Source organism: Saccopteryx bilineata, chromosome 9 (genome assembly GCF_036850765.1).
Source record: "Saccopteryx bilineata isolate mSacBil1 chromosome 9, mSacBil1_pri_phased_curated, whole genome shotgun sequence".
Classification (NCBI taxonomy): domain Eukaryota; kingdom Metazoa; phylum Chordata; class Mammalia; order Chiroptera; family Emballonuridae; genus Saccopteryx; species Saccopteryx bilineata.
In genome coordinates this window covers 24,094,359-24,108,508 of record NC_089498.1, presented here as the reverse complement: position 1 = coordinate 24,108,508, position 14,150 = coordinate 24,094,359, and positions in this window count along the sequence as shown.

Genomic DNA, 14,150 nt, shown 5'->3' with positions numbered 1-14,150 from the left:
CACCCTAAAACATCTCTTTGCCTCCTTTTCTTCTGTTAAATGAGGATAATAAAATGAATGAGTATATTGAAGTGTTTGGAACTGTGGCTGGTGAGACAGGTAAACACTGGTGAGTGTTAGTGCGGCTGAGCTAGAGCCCTATTTTTTTTTTTTTTTTTTTTTTTATTCTTCTGAAGCTGGAAACGGGGAGAGACAGTCAGACAGACTCCCGCATGCAGCCGACCGGGATCCACCCGGCACGCCCACCAGGGGCGAAGCTCTGCCCACCAGGGGGCGATGCTCTGCTCCTCCGGGGCATTGCTCTGTTGCAACCAGAGCCACTCTAGCGCCTGGGGCAGAGGCCAAGGAGCCATCCCTAGCGTCCGGGCCATCTTTGCTCCAAAGGAGCCTTGGCTGCAGGAGGGGAAGAGAGAGACAGAGAAGAAGGAGACGGGGAGGGGTGGAGAAACAGATGGGTGCTTCTCCTGTGTGCCCTGGCCGGGAATCAAACCTGGGACCTCTGCACGCCAGGCCAACGCTCTACCACTGAGCCAACCAGCCAGGGCCAAGCCCTATTTTTTTATTCCTTCATCAACATTATGCCATCTAAAGTTCATTTGTTAACTAAGTAATTTTTTTTTTTTTTGTATTTTTCTGAAGTTGGAAATGGGGAGGCAGTCAGACAGACTCCCATATGCGCCCAACCGGGATCCACCGGCATGCCCACCAGGGGGCGATGCTCTGCCCATCCGGGGCGTCGCTCTGTTGCAACCAGAGCCATTCTAGTGCCTGAGGCAGAAGCCACAAAGCCATCCTCAGTGCCCAGGCCAACTTTGCTCCAATGGAGCCTTGGCTGCAGGAGGGGAAGAGAGAGACAGAGAGGAAGGAGAGGGGGAGGAGTGGAGAAGCAGATGGGTGCCTCTCCTGTGTGCCCTGGCCGGAAATCGAACCCGGGACTCCTGCACGCCAGGCCGACGCTCTACCACTGAGCCAACCGGCCAGGGCCTTAACTAAGTAAATTTTAAGTAAGTATAGTGTCTGGCGGACAGTAAACGCTCAGTAAGTCTTAGCTACGCTCATTCTTCTTCCTATTAACTATTAGCTAATATTATTTGGCCACAGCTGGGTCTAAGTCCCAGGGAACCATCAGAGCAAACAATTAGAACAATCCTGGCTACTCAAGCTACCCCACAGAATCCTAAATATCAATGCATTCAATCCTACTGTTTTTTCCATCCGTCCTCAGTCCCCACCCCCAAAATCCATTCCTGGAACACTTTGCCAGATTTTTTTGCCAATATAAATTAGCAAAATCTCAAAGTTCTTTTGGTGATTCAATCCTGATCCCGGATTTGAAGTCGTTGGCCCCAGGGGCTGACTTGTTATTACAGTCTGGAGAAAACAAAGGGTGGTGAGGTAGGGCACACAGTGGGACCCCTTCAGGGCAAGGTCATTACCAGAGCATTACTCAAAGAAATGCTAGCACCTGACATGTGATAGCACAGCGATAAAGCATCCACCTGGAATGCTGAGGTTGCTGCTTCAAATACCCAGGCTTACCCAATCAAGGCACATATGAGAAGCAATTAATACAATGAGTTGATGCTTCCAGCTCCTCTCCTCCGCCCTTTCTCTCTTTCTCTCCTCTCTCTAAAATTCAATAAATAAAATGTTTAAAAAAAGAAGACCATGGTTGCACATGTACAACCATGGAGCGGACACTCACTCAGAGGGCCTGGAAGTTGTGCATATCCTGCCCACCCATAGCCACTGGCCACCCCTCAGCCATGGAGTACACCTACTACAAGGGTGGTTGGTAAACTCCAGCTAGACGTGTGCCCAGGAAGAAAGAGATGTGATTTGAAAGACAGTGAGTTCCTGCCACCAGGACCTTCAGAATGACCAAGAGGAGTCACTTTGGCCAGCAAGGGACACTCTATGGGGAAAAGGGGTTACTAAGTCCTCCACACCTTCCCACAGAGCCCTGTTTTGATGGCCTCTGCTCTACTCTTTCCAAATTAGAGACGTAGCAAGGGTGTGAAGCCATCTCATGGTGTCATTTTATAACCATTGATCAAGATTTAAGTTTGGTTTACTCTCTCAGCCTGTGGTTGGAAGTTAGAAAAATTTCCTGGTTTTTCTAACCAAGCCTTGAGCTAAGAATTTGAACTGTGGATTTGTCCCTCTCTCCTTTAAGCTGTGTGGTGCCATTAGCACAACAGTCTGCCTAAAAGCCCTTGCCTTTGGGGTTATCTTTATACTCTTCCATGGCAGGAGCCACCAGGCTCCCAAAGCCTTGCCTTTGATGGGTGTTTGTTCAGGGGACTTCAGGATTAACCACCTCACCATGGCATGCCACGGGCTGCCAGTGTCCTGTCCCTTAATACTAGCTGGATTTCCACTGTCCTCTGACCACTTGCCAGCCTTACATTATCCTCTGTTTCCCTCAGAGCTTCTTGCTCCATCCACTCCTAGCTCTATTTTTGTATCAATCAAAGTTCTTAATTTTAAGCAATAGAAACTGATTCTTGCGACTCTAAGCAGAAAAGAAGTTTGTTGAAGATACTGGTTAGTTCTCAAGAGATCTGGAACATCGGAGGGTCAGATCTGAAAGAGACCTACTGCCTCTGCTGGGCACAGATGCCAGTCAGCACTACCAACATGGGATGGAAGTCCCACCAGCTTCAAAAACTAGATGTAGCTTCTGCCACCACCACCGTCAATTGCTGAGATGTGCTTCTTCATATCAGCATCTTTAATTCAAAGCTGAGCATGTGGGTCTGATTGGAGGGGCCAAGTAATGTGCCCAAACCCTTGCTGCAAGGGAGGCTGGGAAAGGGAGGCAGAAAGGGGCATTTTTAACTTTTTTCATGGGAGGCAGGTTCTCTCTTAAAGCTGGGGATACCTCTAACACAGGAGGAAGCTCAGATGGGGAGTGGCCAAAAGAATGACGCAGGTCTACTGCAAGAAGCCACCAAGTGTATCCAGGACTCCAGCCTATAGTGTTGGCCTTGTCAGTCCCATGCTCTAACAAGGGGCTTCAGCAGTCATTGGGCTCTGTGCAGAGTAGAGTAGGTAATGGAGCAGCCCTTTGCAATGGCAGCATGGCCTGGAGGTACCAACAGAACCAGGCTCTTCTTGTAGCTAAGTATCTTTGAGTAAGTCCTCTTAACTTCTAGGAACATGGTGGTAGTTTGAGGGCAGCGGACTGAGATCTCATTGCCCTACTAACTTGCTGACCCTGCACACATACAGTAACCTTTCTATAGCATGGGAGTATTATTAGCACCTACTCTATGAGACTGTTGTGATGATTAAATGAGATGATGGATATAAAGTTTGTAGCACAATGCCTGGCAAATAGTCAAAACTCAGTAACTGTTAGCAGCTAGTTGCACTGTAATATTAGGGATGATGCAATGTCCCTTTCCTTTATTCCTTGAAGCTCTATGAAAATAAGTAACCTGTTTTGCATCCATCTGATGAATCTACAGTGGGCATATATGAGAGTCAGCTCAGGGAACTCTGAGGACCCACTGTTCAATATGCCCACCCACTTCTGCTTCTCTCATTTTCTATTCTTGTCATTTCATGCACATGGCCTGTCTCTGTCTTTTTTTTTTTTTTTTAATTATTTTTATTTATTTATTCATTTTAGAGGAGAGAGAGAGAGAGAGAAGGGGGGAGGAGCAGGAAGCTTCAACTCCCATATGTGCCTTGACCGGGCAAGCCCAGGGTTTTGAACCGGCAACCTCAGCATTTCCAGGTCGAGGCTTTATCCACTGTGCCACCACAGGTCAGGCTGGCCTGTCTCTGTCTTATGCTTTCTTTCCACCTGACTGCTAACCTCCCCTGTTCTTACATTGTCTGTTCTCACTCATCATGACTCCTATTCATTAACTGTCCTGTTTCCTGCAGTCAAGGACTCACAGCCTTGGGGAATGCCAGTGGTTGTGCCCCTCACAAAATCTGTATGAGGGTCTTTGTGAGATGAACATGGAGCAAAGACCTCTACCCTACATCCCGGCACTTGGCCCCTGTGGTGGTTAATTTTGTGGCAACTTGACTGGGTTAAACATTATTCTGGGTAAGTTTGTTATGGTGTTTATGGATGAGATTAACATTTGGATGGGTTGACTAAGCAAAGCTGATTGCCCTTCCTGTTTGATGGGCCTCATCGAATTAGTTGAAGGCCTGAATAGAACAAAGATTGACCTGCCCACAAGTAAGAAGAAAGATTTCCTGCCTGACTACCTTGAACTGAGACACCAGTTCCTACCTTTGTATTCATACGGAAACTTCCACTCTTCTTGGGTTTGGGTCCTGCAGGTCTTTGGACTAGAACTACACCATTGGCTCTCCTAGGTCTGCAGGTTACCAACTGCAGTTCTTGGGATTTTTCAGCCTCCATAGTCATGTGAACCAATTATTTATAATAAATCTCTATTTGCATATACATCCTATTGGTTCGGTTTCTCTGGAAGAGAACCCTAATATAGCCCCTGAATGGGACTGGGGCCCAGCCATGACCCCATACTTGCCTACTCTGTGCTTCAGGTGGCAGGTGCCCAGAAAGATGTCACCATACACTTGGACATGGTTTGCCATTGATGGTGAACTTCCCAGACACTCCACCAACTCCTCATGATAACCGGCCTTGATTGGCAACCTGGTGGACATGATTGGTTTTTCCCATTCAACCCAAAGGTGGGTCTCATGATGGATGTCTCTTGAGTATTTCTAGTTTTATAGGATAGTGACAATGTATGACCCAAGTGGAATGGCAAGCTTATTTTAATGCTGGGCCTTCTTACCTTGGGCATACCAGGCTTTTGCAAATGCTCATGCACTGTTGCCATATGTGGTAGACATGGACGTGATTTTCTGTTCCCCTCTGGATACTGCCAATTGAAAGTGACCACAGGCATGAATATACGCTAAAAGAACAGAGAGAAACCCAGATAATAGGAAAGTGCAGTGTTTACCTTGGTGCACGGGTATTTAACACTTTCTTGAGTGGATGAATCCTGGTCACAAAAGGAAGACCGGGGCCAAGGATGGGAATACCGAATAGCCAACTTCCTCCTGATGATTCGATCTGGATTGTCACTGCCTCGGGGACATTATTGCCAGCCTCCTCACCACAGCAAGCAGGTGCTCTTGGTGACTGTGTTGCAGGAAGTCTTGGAAGAGAAAAAGGAGAAGGCTCACATTCATTACTGTCTTGGCAGCCAACGTAGGCCACAGATGATGACCACAGATTCAGGAAGAAAGGGGTGGGCTCCAGGGAGGGCCTCAAAGTCACAGGTGAAACTGCAGTCTGATTCAAATCCACAAACAAAAACTAAAATTGATTTAATGGAGTTCCATTCATGTATTCAGCAGATATCAAGTGAGCACCTATTAAGTGCCAGGCCCTGAGTGGGCCGTAGGGTTGTGGCAGTAAGCAGGGTTCCTCTCCATCTCCCTCCATCTCTAGAGTGGTAAATGCTGAACGAGTCCAGAAATGAGACAATCTTCCCGGGACTGGTGCTCAGATGCTTACTTTGCTTGACTTCTCAGCCTTCCCCTGAATTGAATTCATCTGATTCTTGACTTCCCCACCAAGAGAGGGCAGTGGGGTGCCCATTTGCCAGCCAGGCTGGCTGCTCAGCTGGTGAGAGGACTCTGGCCATCACAGACACAGCCAGCCCAGGGGCTTAGCCCAGCAGCAACTGCAGGGCATGGACCTGGCAGCAGAGCAGGCAGTGGGTGGGCAGACAGGCAGCAGGACAACACGCAAGATTACCTCAGACCAAGGCTGGGTGTCTCCTCAGAGGGCACGAGGACCACAGACATCCCCACTTCTGTCTTTTGACAGTATCATCTCCAAATTCCAGGGCCTGAGAGATGAGGCTGATACTCATGGTGTGGGGTCTCTTGTAATTAATCTGTCTGATGGGACATAAAGTCATCCTCTGCCATGGTTCTCTTCCATGGTTGATACCCAAGGGTGGGGGTTTCATCTCAGCACCACAGTCCTCTGAGGATGAAGTCCGTCCCTCTGGAGCCTGCGCCCAGCCCTGGGTAGGCAGACTCAGGGGCCACAGGAGGCCAGGCTGGGCTGCCTGTTACTGCCTTGCACGGTGTGCTGCCCACCTCAGAGATGAGCAGCAGGGAAGAGCCGGCCCAGGAAGCACGCAGGAGCCCACGTGCGCACGTGGCCCTTCCTCCTGCACTCCTCCCTCCCTCCTCTTGCACTCTGCCCACTCTCTTGCTCTCTTCAGATTTAGACATGGCTCAAAAGCCCATACCCAGCCCTGCCCAACCAGGCCAGAAGAGGCAGTGGGATGCGGCCATCTCCTGGTAAGTCTGCCTGCCAGGGACGGGGGCTTGTTTGGGGCTCTGGGTTTTCTTGGGACGGAATAAGGGTCCCAGCTCAGGCTGCCAGTCCTATTCACTGTGGCACCTGAAGAGGTCCTTTCTCCCGTGGTCTCAGGTTTTGTTTGTAAAGTGAGGTAGTCGACCCAGCTTATTCCGAGGCCCCTTCTCACTGATGTAACCATGGGCAGAGGGTGCCCCCTCCCCCACCTGGAGCCAGGGGCATGGATCCTCCCAGGGTAGCCTCACCTGTGGGGCACTGGAGGCTTTTTCCAGGTATAGATGTTTGAGAAGTAACAAATAAGAATCATTCTGAATGAAATTGTGACTGTAACTTGGGAAGCTTATGGAAATCTTCAAGAAACCTTTACACATTTTCAGAAAAAAAGTCACCAACTTCTGCCAGCCAACATGCCACTTTCACAGGCATAAGGAGTGCATGAACACAGTGGCCCTTTGTCCCTTGACTGGGCATTTGTATTTGCCTTGCTGTGCTCTGGTCCCTTTGGTGGGCCACTGGACGGTTTCTGTCTTGCCAGCTGGGGAGGCGGAAAGGCAGTGTGGGTAGGTGGTTGCTCTTAGGAGCAGCATCCGTGTAAACACCCTGGTGCCAAGGATTCGGCTGCTTTTGGATTTTGTCTGGCTCATGTCCCTGGAAGTGGGATGCAGGGCTGGGCAGGGGGCTCCTTTGACAAGTCTCTGTACCTCCAGGTTGACCTAGAGATCAGGCCAAATCTCTCCCTGCTGACTGCAGCCTGCGGGTCTGTGGCACCCTGTGCTTGCCAGAGAGGGCCGCTTTCTCACTGTTTGTTTTGGGCCATGAGTAGATGTGTACTCCTGGGTAACCCAGTTCTTTAAACTTGTTTCTCCAGTGGTGCAGAACGGTGTATGGTGTGTCTCATGTGGAAGACTATCTAGGGGTGTCTGTTAATACGGTTTTGTAATTATGTCTGATGGGAGGTAAGTGGTTCTCTCCCATAGTTCTCTCATGTGTTTGTTTGTTTGTTTGTTTTACAGAGACAGAGAGAGTCAGAGAGAGGGATAGATAGGGACAGACAGACAGGAAAGGAGAGAGATGAGAAGCATCAATTATTAGTTTTTCGTTGTGCATTACAACACCTTAGTTGTTCATTGATTGCTTTCTCATATGTGACTTGACCAAGGGCCTTCAGCAGACCGAGTAACCCCTTGCTCGAGCCAGTGACCTTGGGTCCAAGCTGGTGAGCTTTTCTTTTCTTTTTTTTTTTCTGAAGCTGGAAACAGGGAGGCAGTCAGACAGACTCCCGCACGTGCCCGACCGGGATCCACCCGGCATGCCCACCAGGGGGCGATGCTCTGCCCATCCAGGGCGTCACTCTGTGGCAACCAGAGCCACTCTAGTGCCTGGGGCAGAGGCCAAGGAGCCATCCCCAGCTCCAATGGAGCCTCGGCTGCGGGAGGGGAAGAGAGGGGAAGAGACAGAGAGGAAGGAGAGGGGGAGGGGTGGAGAAGCAGATGGGTGCCTCTCCTGTGTGCCCTGGCCGGGAATCGAACCCAGGACTTCCGCACGCCAGGCCAACGCTCTACCACTAAGCCAACCGGCCAGGGCACTAGTGAGCTTTTGCTCAAACCAGATGAGCCCACACTCAAGCTGGCGACCTCAGGGTCTCAAACCTGGGTCCTCAGCATCCCAGTCCGATGCTCTATCCACTACGCCACTGCCTGGTCAGGCCTCTCATGTGTTTTTAACACAACCACTTTGGAGGCTGAGTAAACCCTTTACTCAGTTTTTCAGTCCCAGTTGCCTCTCTTCAGATTTCATATTCCTCCACTACCACCCTCTTGCCCCGCAGGCTTGAGCTCTGCTGGCCCTCTGAGGGTGCAGGTGCAGTGCAGGGAAGCATGGGGAGGGATGACTGCTGTCCTACAGGGGATATCTCCAATTAGAGGGGCGCCAGCATTCAAGGTCCGGGGCAGGGGTGACCTCCTTAAGACCTGTGTGTCCCCAAGGGACTCCAGTGAGAATGAAGTGCTTCCCTAGGGTTTGGGGCAGCAGTGTGTGGGCATCTATGGCTCTGAGCCCCTGGGATATTGCCCAGAGGAGGGACAGATTCAGGATGGGGTTTTGTGGCCACTGAAATACTGGGTGGCCTCTTCATAAGAACTGATCAAGTCCAGGCCACATGATTTGGGCCTCAAAATGGAATGTCAACCCGGAGGGAAAGATTTGTGGTGGAAGGATTGCCTCAGGTCCCCTCCACCACCCCACCCCACCTTCTCCCCACCCCCACCCTAGCCCCTGACCCTGAGGACACTTGAGGTGGTTTTGACTTCTTCCCATTGTGCAAAGGTGCATTTTATTTATCTCTTTGTGGGAAGCCCAAGCTTGCAGACTGCAACCATTAGGTCAGACTGGGGGACTGATGCAGCTGCAGACTTGCAACCAGGTTGCTGCCCGTTTGGGAGAAAGGGGCTAGGCCACAAGTCCAGGGCACAGGTCTCAGCACTGGCTGATTGAATGAAGGTGGCGGTGGGGGGTAGGCAGAGCAGGGAGACCCCCAGGCCCAGAGGGACAATCCCTGTCTGCAGCAAATGCTGCTGTAGCAGTGCATGCAGCTAGATCCTTAACCCCCAACCCATCCTGCCTGTTTCAATTTGGGCAGCTCCAGCCCTGGCCCGGTAGTTCCGTTGGTTCAAGCATCATCCTGATGTGCCAAGGTTGTGGCTTCCATCCCGTCAGGGCACATATAAGAATCAACCAATGACGACATAAGTGCAACAGCAAATCGATGATCCTCTCTCTCCCTCTATAAAAATCAATTTTAAAAAAAGAAAAAATTTAAAAAAAATCAGTTCAGGTAGCACCCATGTCTGTGTTCAGCTGTCAGTGAAATATTTATACTATTTCTTTACTATTTAATTAAAATGTCATTTTAGGAAAAAGGTACTAAGGAAGAGGGGATAAGAACTAACCTTTGCATTGGCCAGGAATTGAATCTTGCCTCCCACCTGGCAGGCGAAAATTCTACCACTGAGCTACCAATGTTACTGTGGCAACCCAGGTAGGTGGTTGCCACAGGCCCCGCGCCATGTCTGGTCTCTGCTGAAGTCTAGATCCAGTCTGGGAAGAGAGCCTTGGCCAGCCCGAGAGGACCCAGACAAGCGAGAGTTTTCCCCTGAAACGGAATGCTTTGCTGAAACTTGCCACCTTGAGATCTGTCTTGTTCCCAGCTGTCAGGGGCTGCCTGTTTCCTGCACTGCGCCCAGACCCCAACTGACAGCCCTCCCCACGCTTCTGGCTCCTTCTCCTTTCTCCAAGGATGAGCCTCCCACAGCCAGAATCAGCATCCCTGTGGTAGTTCCCAGGCCGCCCACCTAGACTGCCTGAAGCCAGAAAACAAGGTGGGGTGGCTGGAAATCTCACCCACATGCCTGGGGACCTGGTCTTCAAATGTCTTCCATTCCCCCTCAGTGGCCCCCATAGGCGTTGCCCCTCACAAGCTGGGCCTGATCTGGGTCGTGGATGCACCGGAAGGTTGTTTCAGAAATAGCTGCCCCCAGTATATCACCACACTTCCCCTCCATTAGCCATCCCAGCCTCAGGCACAGGTGGCACCCGAAGCTCCTGCAGCTGAGTCCCCACTGGGCCTTTTAGCCCAGGCCAGGGCCCAGCTGCCCCTCTACAGTTCTCCCCATCCATCCTGGCACCAGTTCCCTGGAGGTGACGGTGCATTGAGGAGGGGGTGGCAGAGGCATCACCAGCGGTTATGCTGAGGTCTCTGGTTCGAAACCCTGGCTTGCCTGGTAAAGGCACATAGAAGCAATTAAGAGTTGATGCTCCCCCCCCCCTTCTCTTTCTCTCCTCTCTCTAAAATCAATAAAATCTTAAAAAATGAGAGAGAAGGGGGTGAGGCCAGTTTTGGGAGCCTAAGACCTGCCAGGCTCGTCCTCTCTCCCAAGTCCTGGAGCAAAGAGCAAGGTGGCCTGGCCACACCCCCATCCATCCTGGATCACCCTGCCCACGCTGGGCCTGGCATCCTGGTGATCTCAATGTAAGGATTAAAGGCTGTCCACCCCCACCATGGCTTTGGGCCATGACTTAACTTTTTCCTTTCATCCCTTGCCAGACTAAGATCCAGAATGTCAGCAGGGCCTTGGTCAGGCAGAGGAGCTCAGAGGGCCGAGCTCTGGCTGGCCAGAAGCCTGAGGGTGATTGTCCCCCTCACCAGAGGCCAACCATGGGAAAGCTGTTTTGCTTTGGTCCCCAAAGTGACCTTGGTGAAGTCCCTAGTTTCTCTTCCAGTGGAGAATCCTGGGATTCTAAGGAAAAGCTTCATACCTATTTCCCCAAGTTAAACTGAGGCCTGAGCAAGGACCTGGCCCAAGACAGTGACCCCTTCCTCATTTGTCTCTGCTGTAGCAGCAGCAACTACGACCTGGACTACGAGCTATACAGGGAAGATGTTCCCTATAGGTGAGTGGATTCTCCCTCCTTGGTCCTCTGAGCAAACAGCTGGGGCTTGTTGGCCTGACTCCTTCTGTCCTGTCCTATAGGATGTATGAATACCAGAGGATCCCTCCACTCATCAACCATGTGCCTGGCAAGAGCAGGAGGACCCACATAGGCATGGGGGTCAAGGGCAGGTTCAGTCCCCACAGAACCCCCAGGAAGAGCCACCTGTTCCCAGAGCAGATAAAGAGTGAGTGAAGGGGCACAGTCCGCATCTGCAAGACTAGGGAGGAGCTGGGCAGCCGTTAGCAGCAAGGGCAGTCCTGGGAGTCCTGGCAGCACTGCCCTCTGCCTCCTGGGCCTTGTAGGGCACCAACTCTGGGCCCTCTACCAACAGTCCAGACTGGGGAGCTGCACTCCATCAGGGGGGCGCTGAGCCAGATCAAAGCCCAGGTGGACCGCCTACTGGAGAGTCTGGAGCACATGGAGCAGCAAAGGAACCAGCATCCAGGTCAGGCACTGACTCTAAGAGGTGTCCAGCTTTTCCCAACCATGGGCTCTCCCTGTCGGCAGGGCCCCCCACTCCCTCTGGCTGTTCCTGGGGCTTAAGGATCCTTGTGGCTTCTAAATGTTAGCAGATGACCCCCATCAGTTCAGTAGATATCTGGGGCCAGAGGAGTGTCCCAGCCCAAACCCATCTTGTCCTCCCAAACCCTAGAGAGATCTAGATCAGTGCTGGGCACAAGTGGTCTCTCTCGGGTCAACCGAGGCCTCTAAACCTCGGTTTAGAGGTTTAGTCACCAGTCATTAACTGGTGACTCCCTGCACAGGGACAAAAGACAGTGAAGAGAACAGGGACCCTAGAAGTAAGGGTTCCTCATGCAGAACCACTGAACCCCAGCAGGAGCCCAGGGACCAGAGAGCCCATCTAGAGGAAAGCAGCTCCGAGGAGAGCACAGACCTGGAGACAGTGAGTGGTCAGTGGCCTCCCCCATCCTTACTCTTTGTGTTTGGGTCCTGAGGCCTCTCTGTAAGCGGGGATCAGGGTTTGTGCAGGAGCTCACAGTGGTAGTTGGGGGGAGGCATATCATCCACCATAGATAATACCCAGATGACCTGTGCCCTGCTTTTCCCATCTCCACTCAGGCTATCGGCTCAGCTGGGCCAGTTCTAGACTGAAATACCATCTCCTCCTAGAAAGGGGTGGGAGGTGAGGGGTGGACTTTGATTAGAGGGAATGTCACAGGTATGCCTCAAGGTCCTAGACCTCTCACCTAAGAACCACTGGTAAGCTTGTTCAAACCCAGATTTCTGTCCTTTTCCTGCCCCTACCCTCCCCCCCTTGCTGCCCCAGTCTTTAGGCTGTCTACATGGTACCACATTCCCAGGAAAGCTGTGGAAAACATACCTTCCTGGATGGAGGGTATCCCAACCTGGATCTGATAACAGCCCTTCATGCAGTATTAAAGAGCTAGAATGCAGAATAGTCCCTGCCCTATCATACCCTCCATGTTGGCTGATGGTCCTTGAGGTGGGACAAGCCCCCATAGCTGTTCAGGGAATCTCAGCAAGGCTATGGCTGCTGGGGAACTGGCAGTGTCCATCTTTACCCCTTGGCCTGCTGAGCTCCAGATGGCCCTTGACTGCTGCCCAGGCCTGAGGCACATCTGGAAAGACTGGACTAGATGGAGGGAATGCTTTTTTTTCTGGTGGTTCTGGGTTCCCAGGTCTCTGAAAGAATCTAGAGTAGCACTGAGCTGCCAAAGCTGGCAAGAAAGGGAGAAAGGGGAGGAGGGAGACTGGGATGTTAGCAGATGGCCCTCCCTTTCCTTGCCATACTGTGCCTCTCTACCTTCTGGGTTAGAGTCCTGCTTCCGTTCTTCTTACAGGTGAAGAATCATGCATCAGACCAGGAGGACAGTCAGTAGATTAAATCTTCTCCAGGAACCTTTGCAGGTGGCTTCCTTCCCTGTCTTGTGTGGTTTTTTTCAGTGCTTCCTAGAGGCACCCGTGTAAGCAGAAGCACCCATTCTGGAGCAAGGGCAATGAAGTGGAGGCATAGCTCAGCCAAAATAGCTGGAAGTCTCCCAAGAACAGTGACTTTAGCTTTGGAAGTCATGTTTCCAGCTGAAACATGCATGAATTACAAATGCCTAGCATCAGCTTACCATCCTCATGAAGCTGGGGCCCAGTCTTGCAAGGGGTGCTGGACAAGGCCCCCAGAAAGCACCATCAGCCCTCTGACTGAAGGGACGGCTTCGGATACTCTTCTACCGAGGCCCCACCAATCCTATATGGGTTTGGAGCATCCCACAGCAGTGAGCCAGACAGCTTTCCCCAGCTAGTGGTATATAGGAAATAATAGCCTACTGTCCAGCTGAAATTGAGTTTTAAGATCCTCACATGCCCCACATAACCCTTTCTAGTTCCAGATGCTCCATCCATTCCACAATGCCATCCTTCAGAATAGGGTTATCATTTTTATGTCCTGTTTCTATCTTGCCTCTTGCAAGTCTGATACTTTGTATTTCAGATCTGCTCTGGAATATGTATTATGTCAGAAGAGAAAAAATAAAATCCCCATTTGTTTTCCCTGGTCAGGGTTTCTTAGTGTGGTCTCTGAGTCTCATTCTGGCCCTTGTGCTATTCTAGGCCAGCCCTTCCTGGAAAAGGTGAGCAGGCCCTTCCAAGAAAAGGTGAACTCAAGTTCAGAAGCTCATACCAAACCAGGGCAGAGAGGGGACTGGGGTTCCCTACCTTCCTCCAATCCAGACCTCAGCATAAACCCATGGGGCTAGGAGCTACCCAGGAGAGATGGCACCTTTGTGGTCAGCCGGCCAGCTGGCATGCCCTACAAATTGGCCAGGGTGCTTTTGGACTCCCAACATCTAGCTCTCATTCCTGGCAGACTGGATAAGGGACACCAGATAATGAAGCCAGTCCAGTGCCCTGCCTCTTAGAAGTGGAGACCTCTGGTTATGTTACTCTGCACAAGGCCAAGGGAAGGATGGGCTCTGGCTTTCACTGAGAGCCAAACCCTTCCCAGCTAGCTAACCTTCAGCTCTGGTCTTGCCCAGCACCAAACCAGAGGCTGGAGTGCACCCAGAATGCTCTTGGGGCCATACAACCCTCTCCACTCTTGTCACACCTCAGCACTGGCCCTGTGATACGTAAGGGGCAGCTTTTCTTCCAAAGAACATTTCCCTATATCAACCCCGGCGGCTCCTTCCTTTTCAGCCCGTCTCTTCTGCTCATGTACTAAGGAAGTACTAGTACACATTTTGCTGTCCTTAGCCCTGGATACCAGGGCTTGAAGAACACACTACCCAGCTAAGAGCCTTGCTCTTCTACATCCTGCACCAAGAACCACAATAGAAGGCTA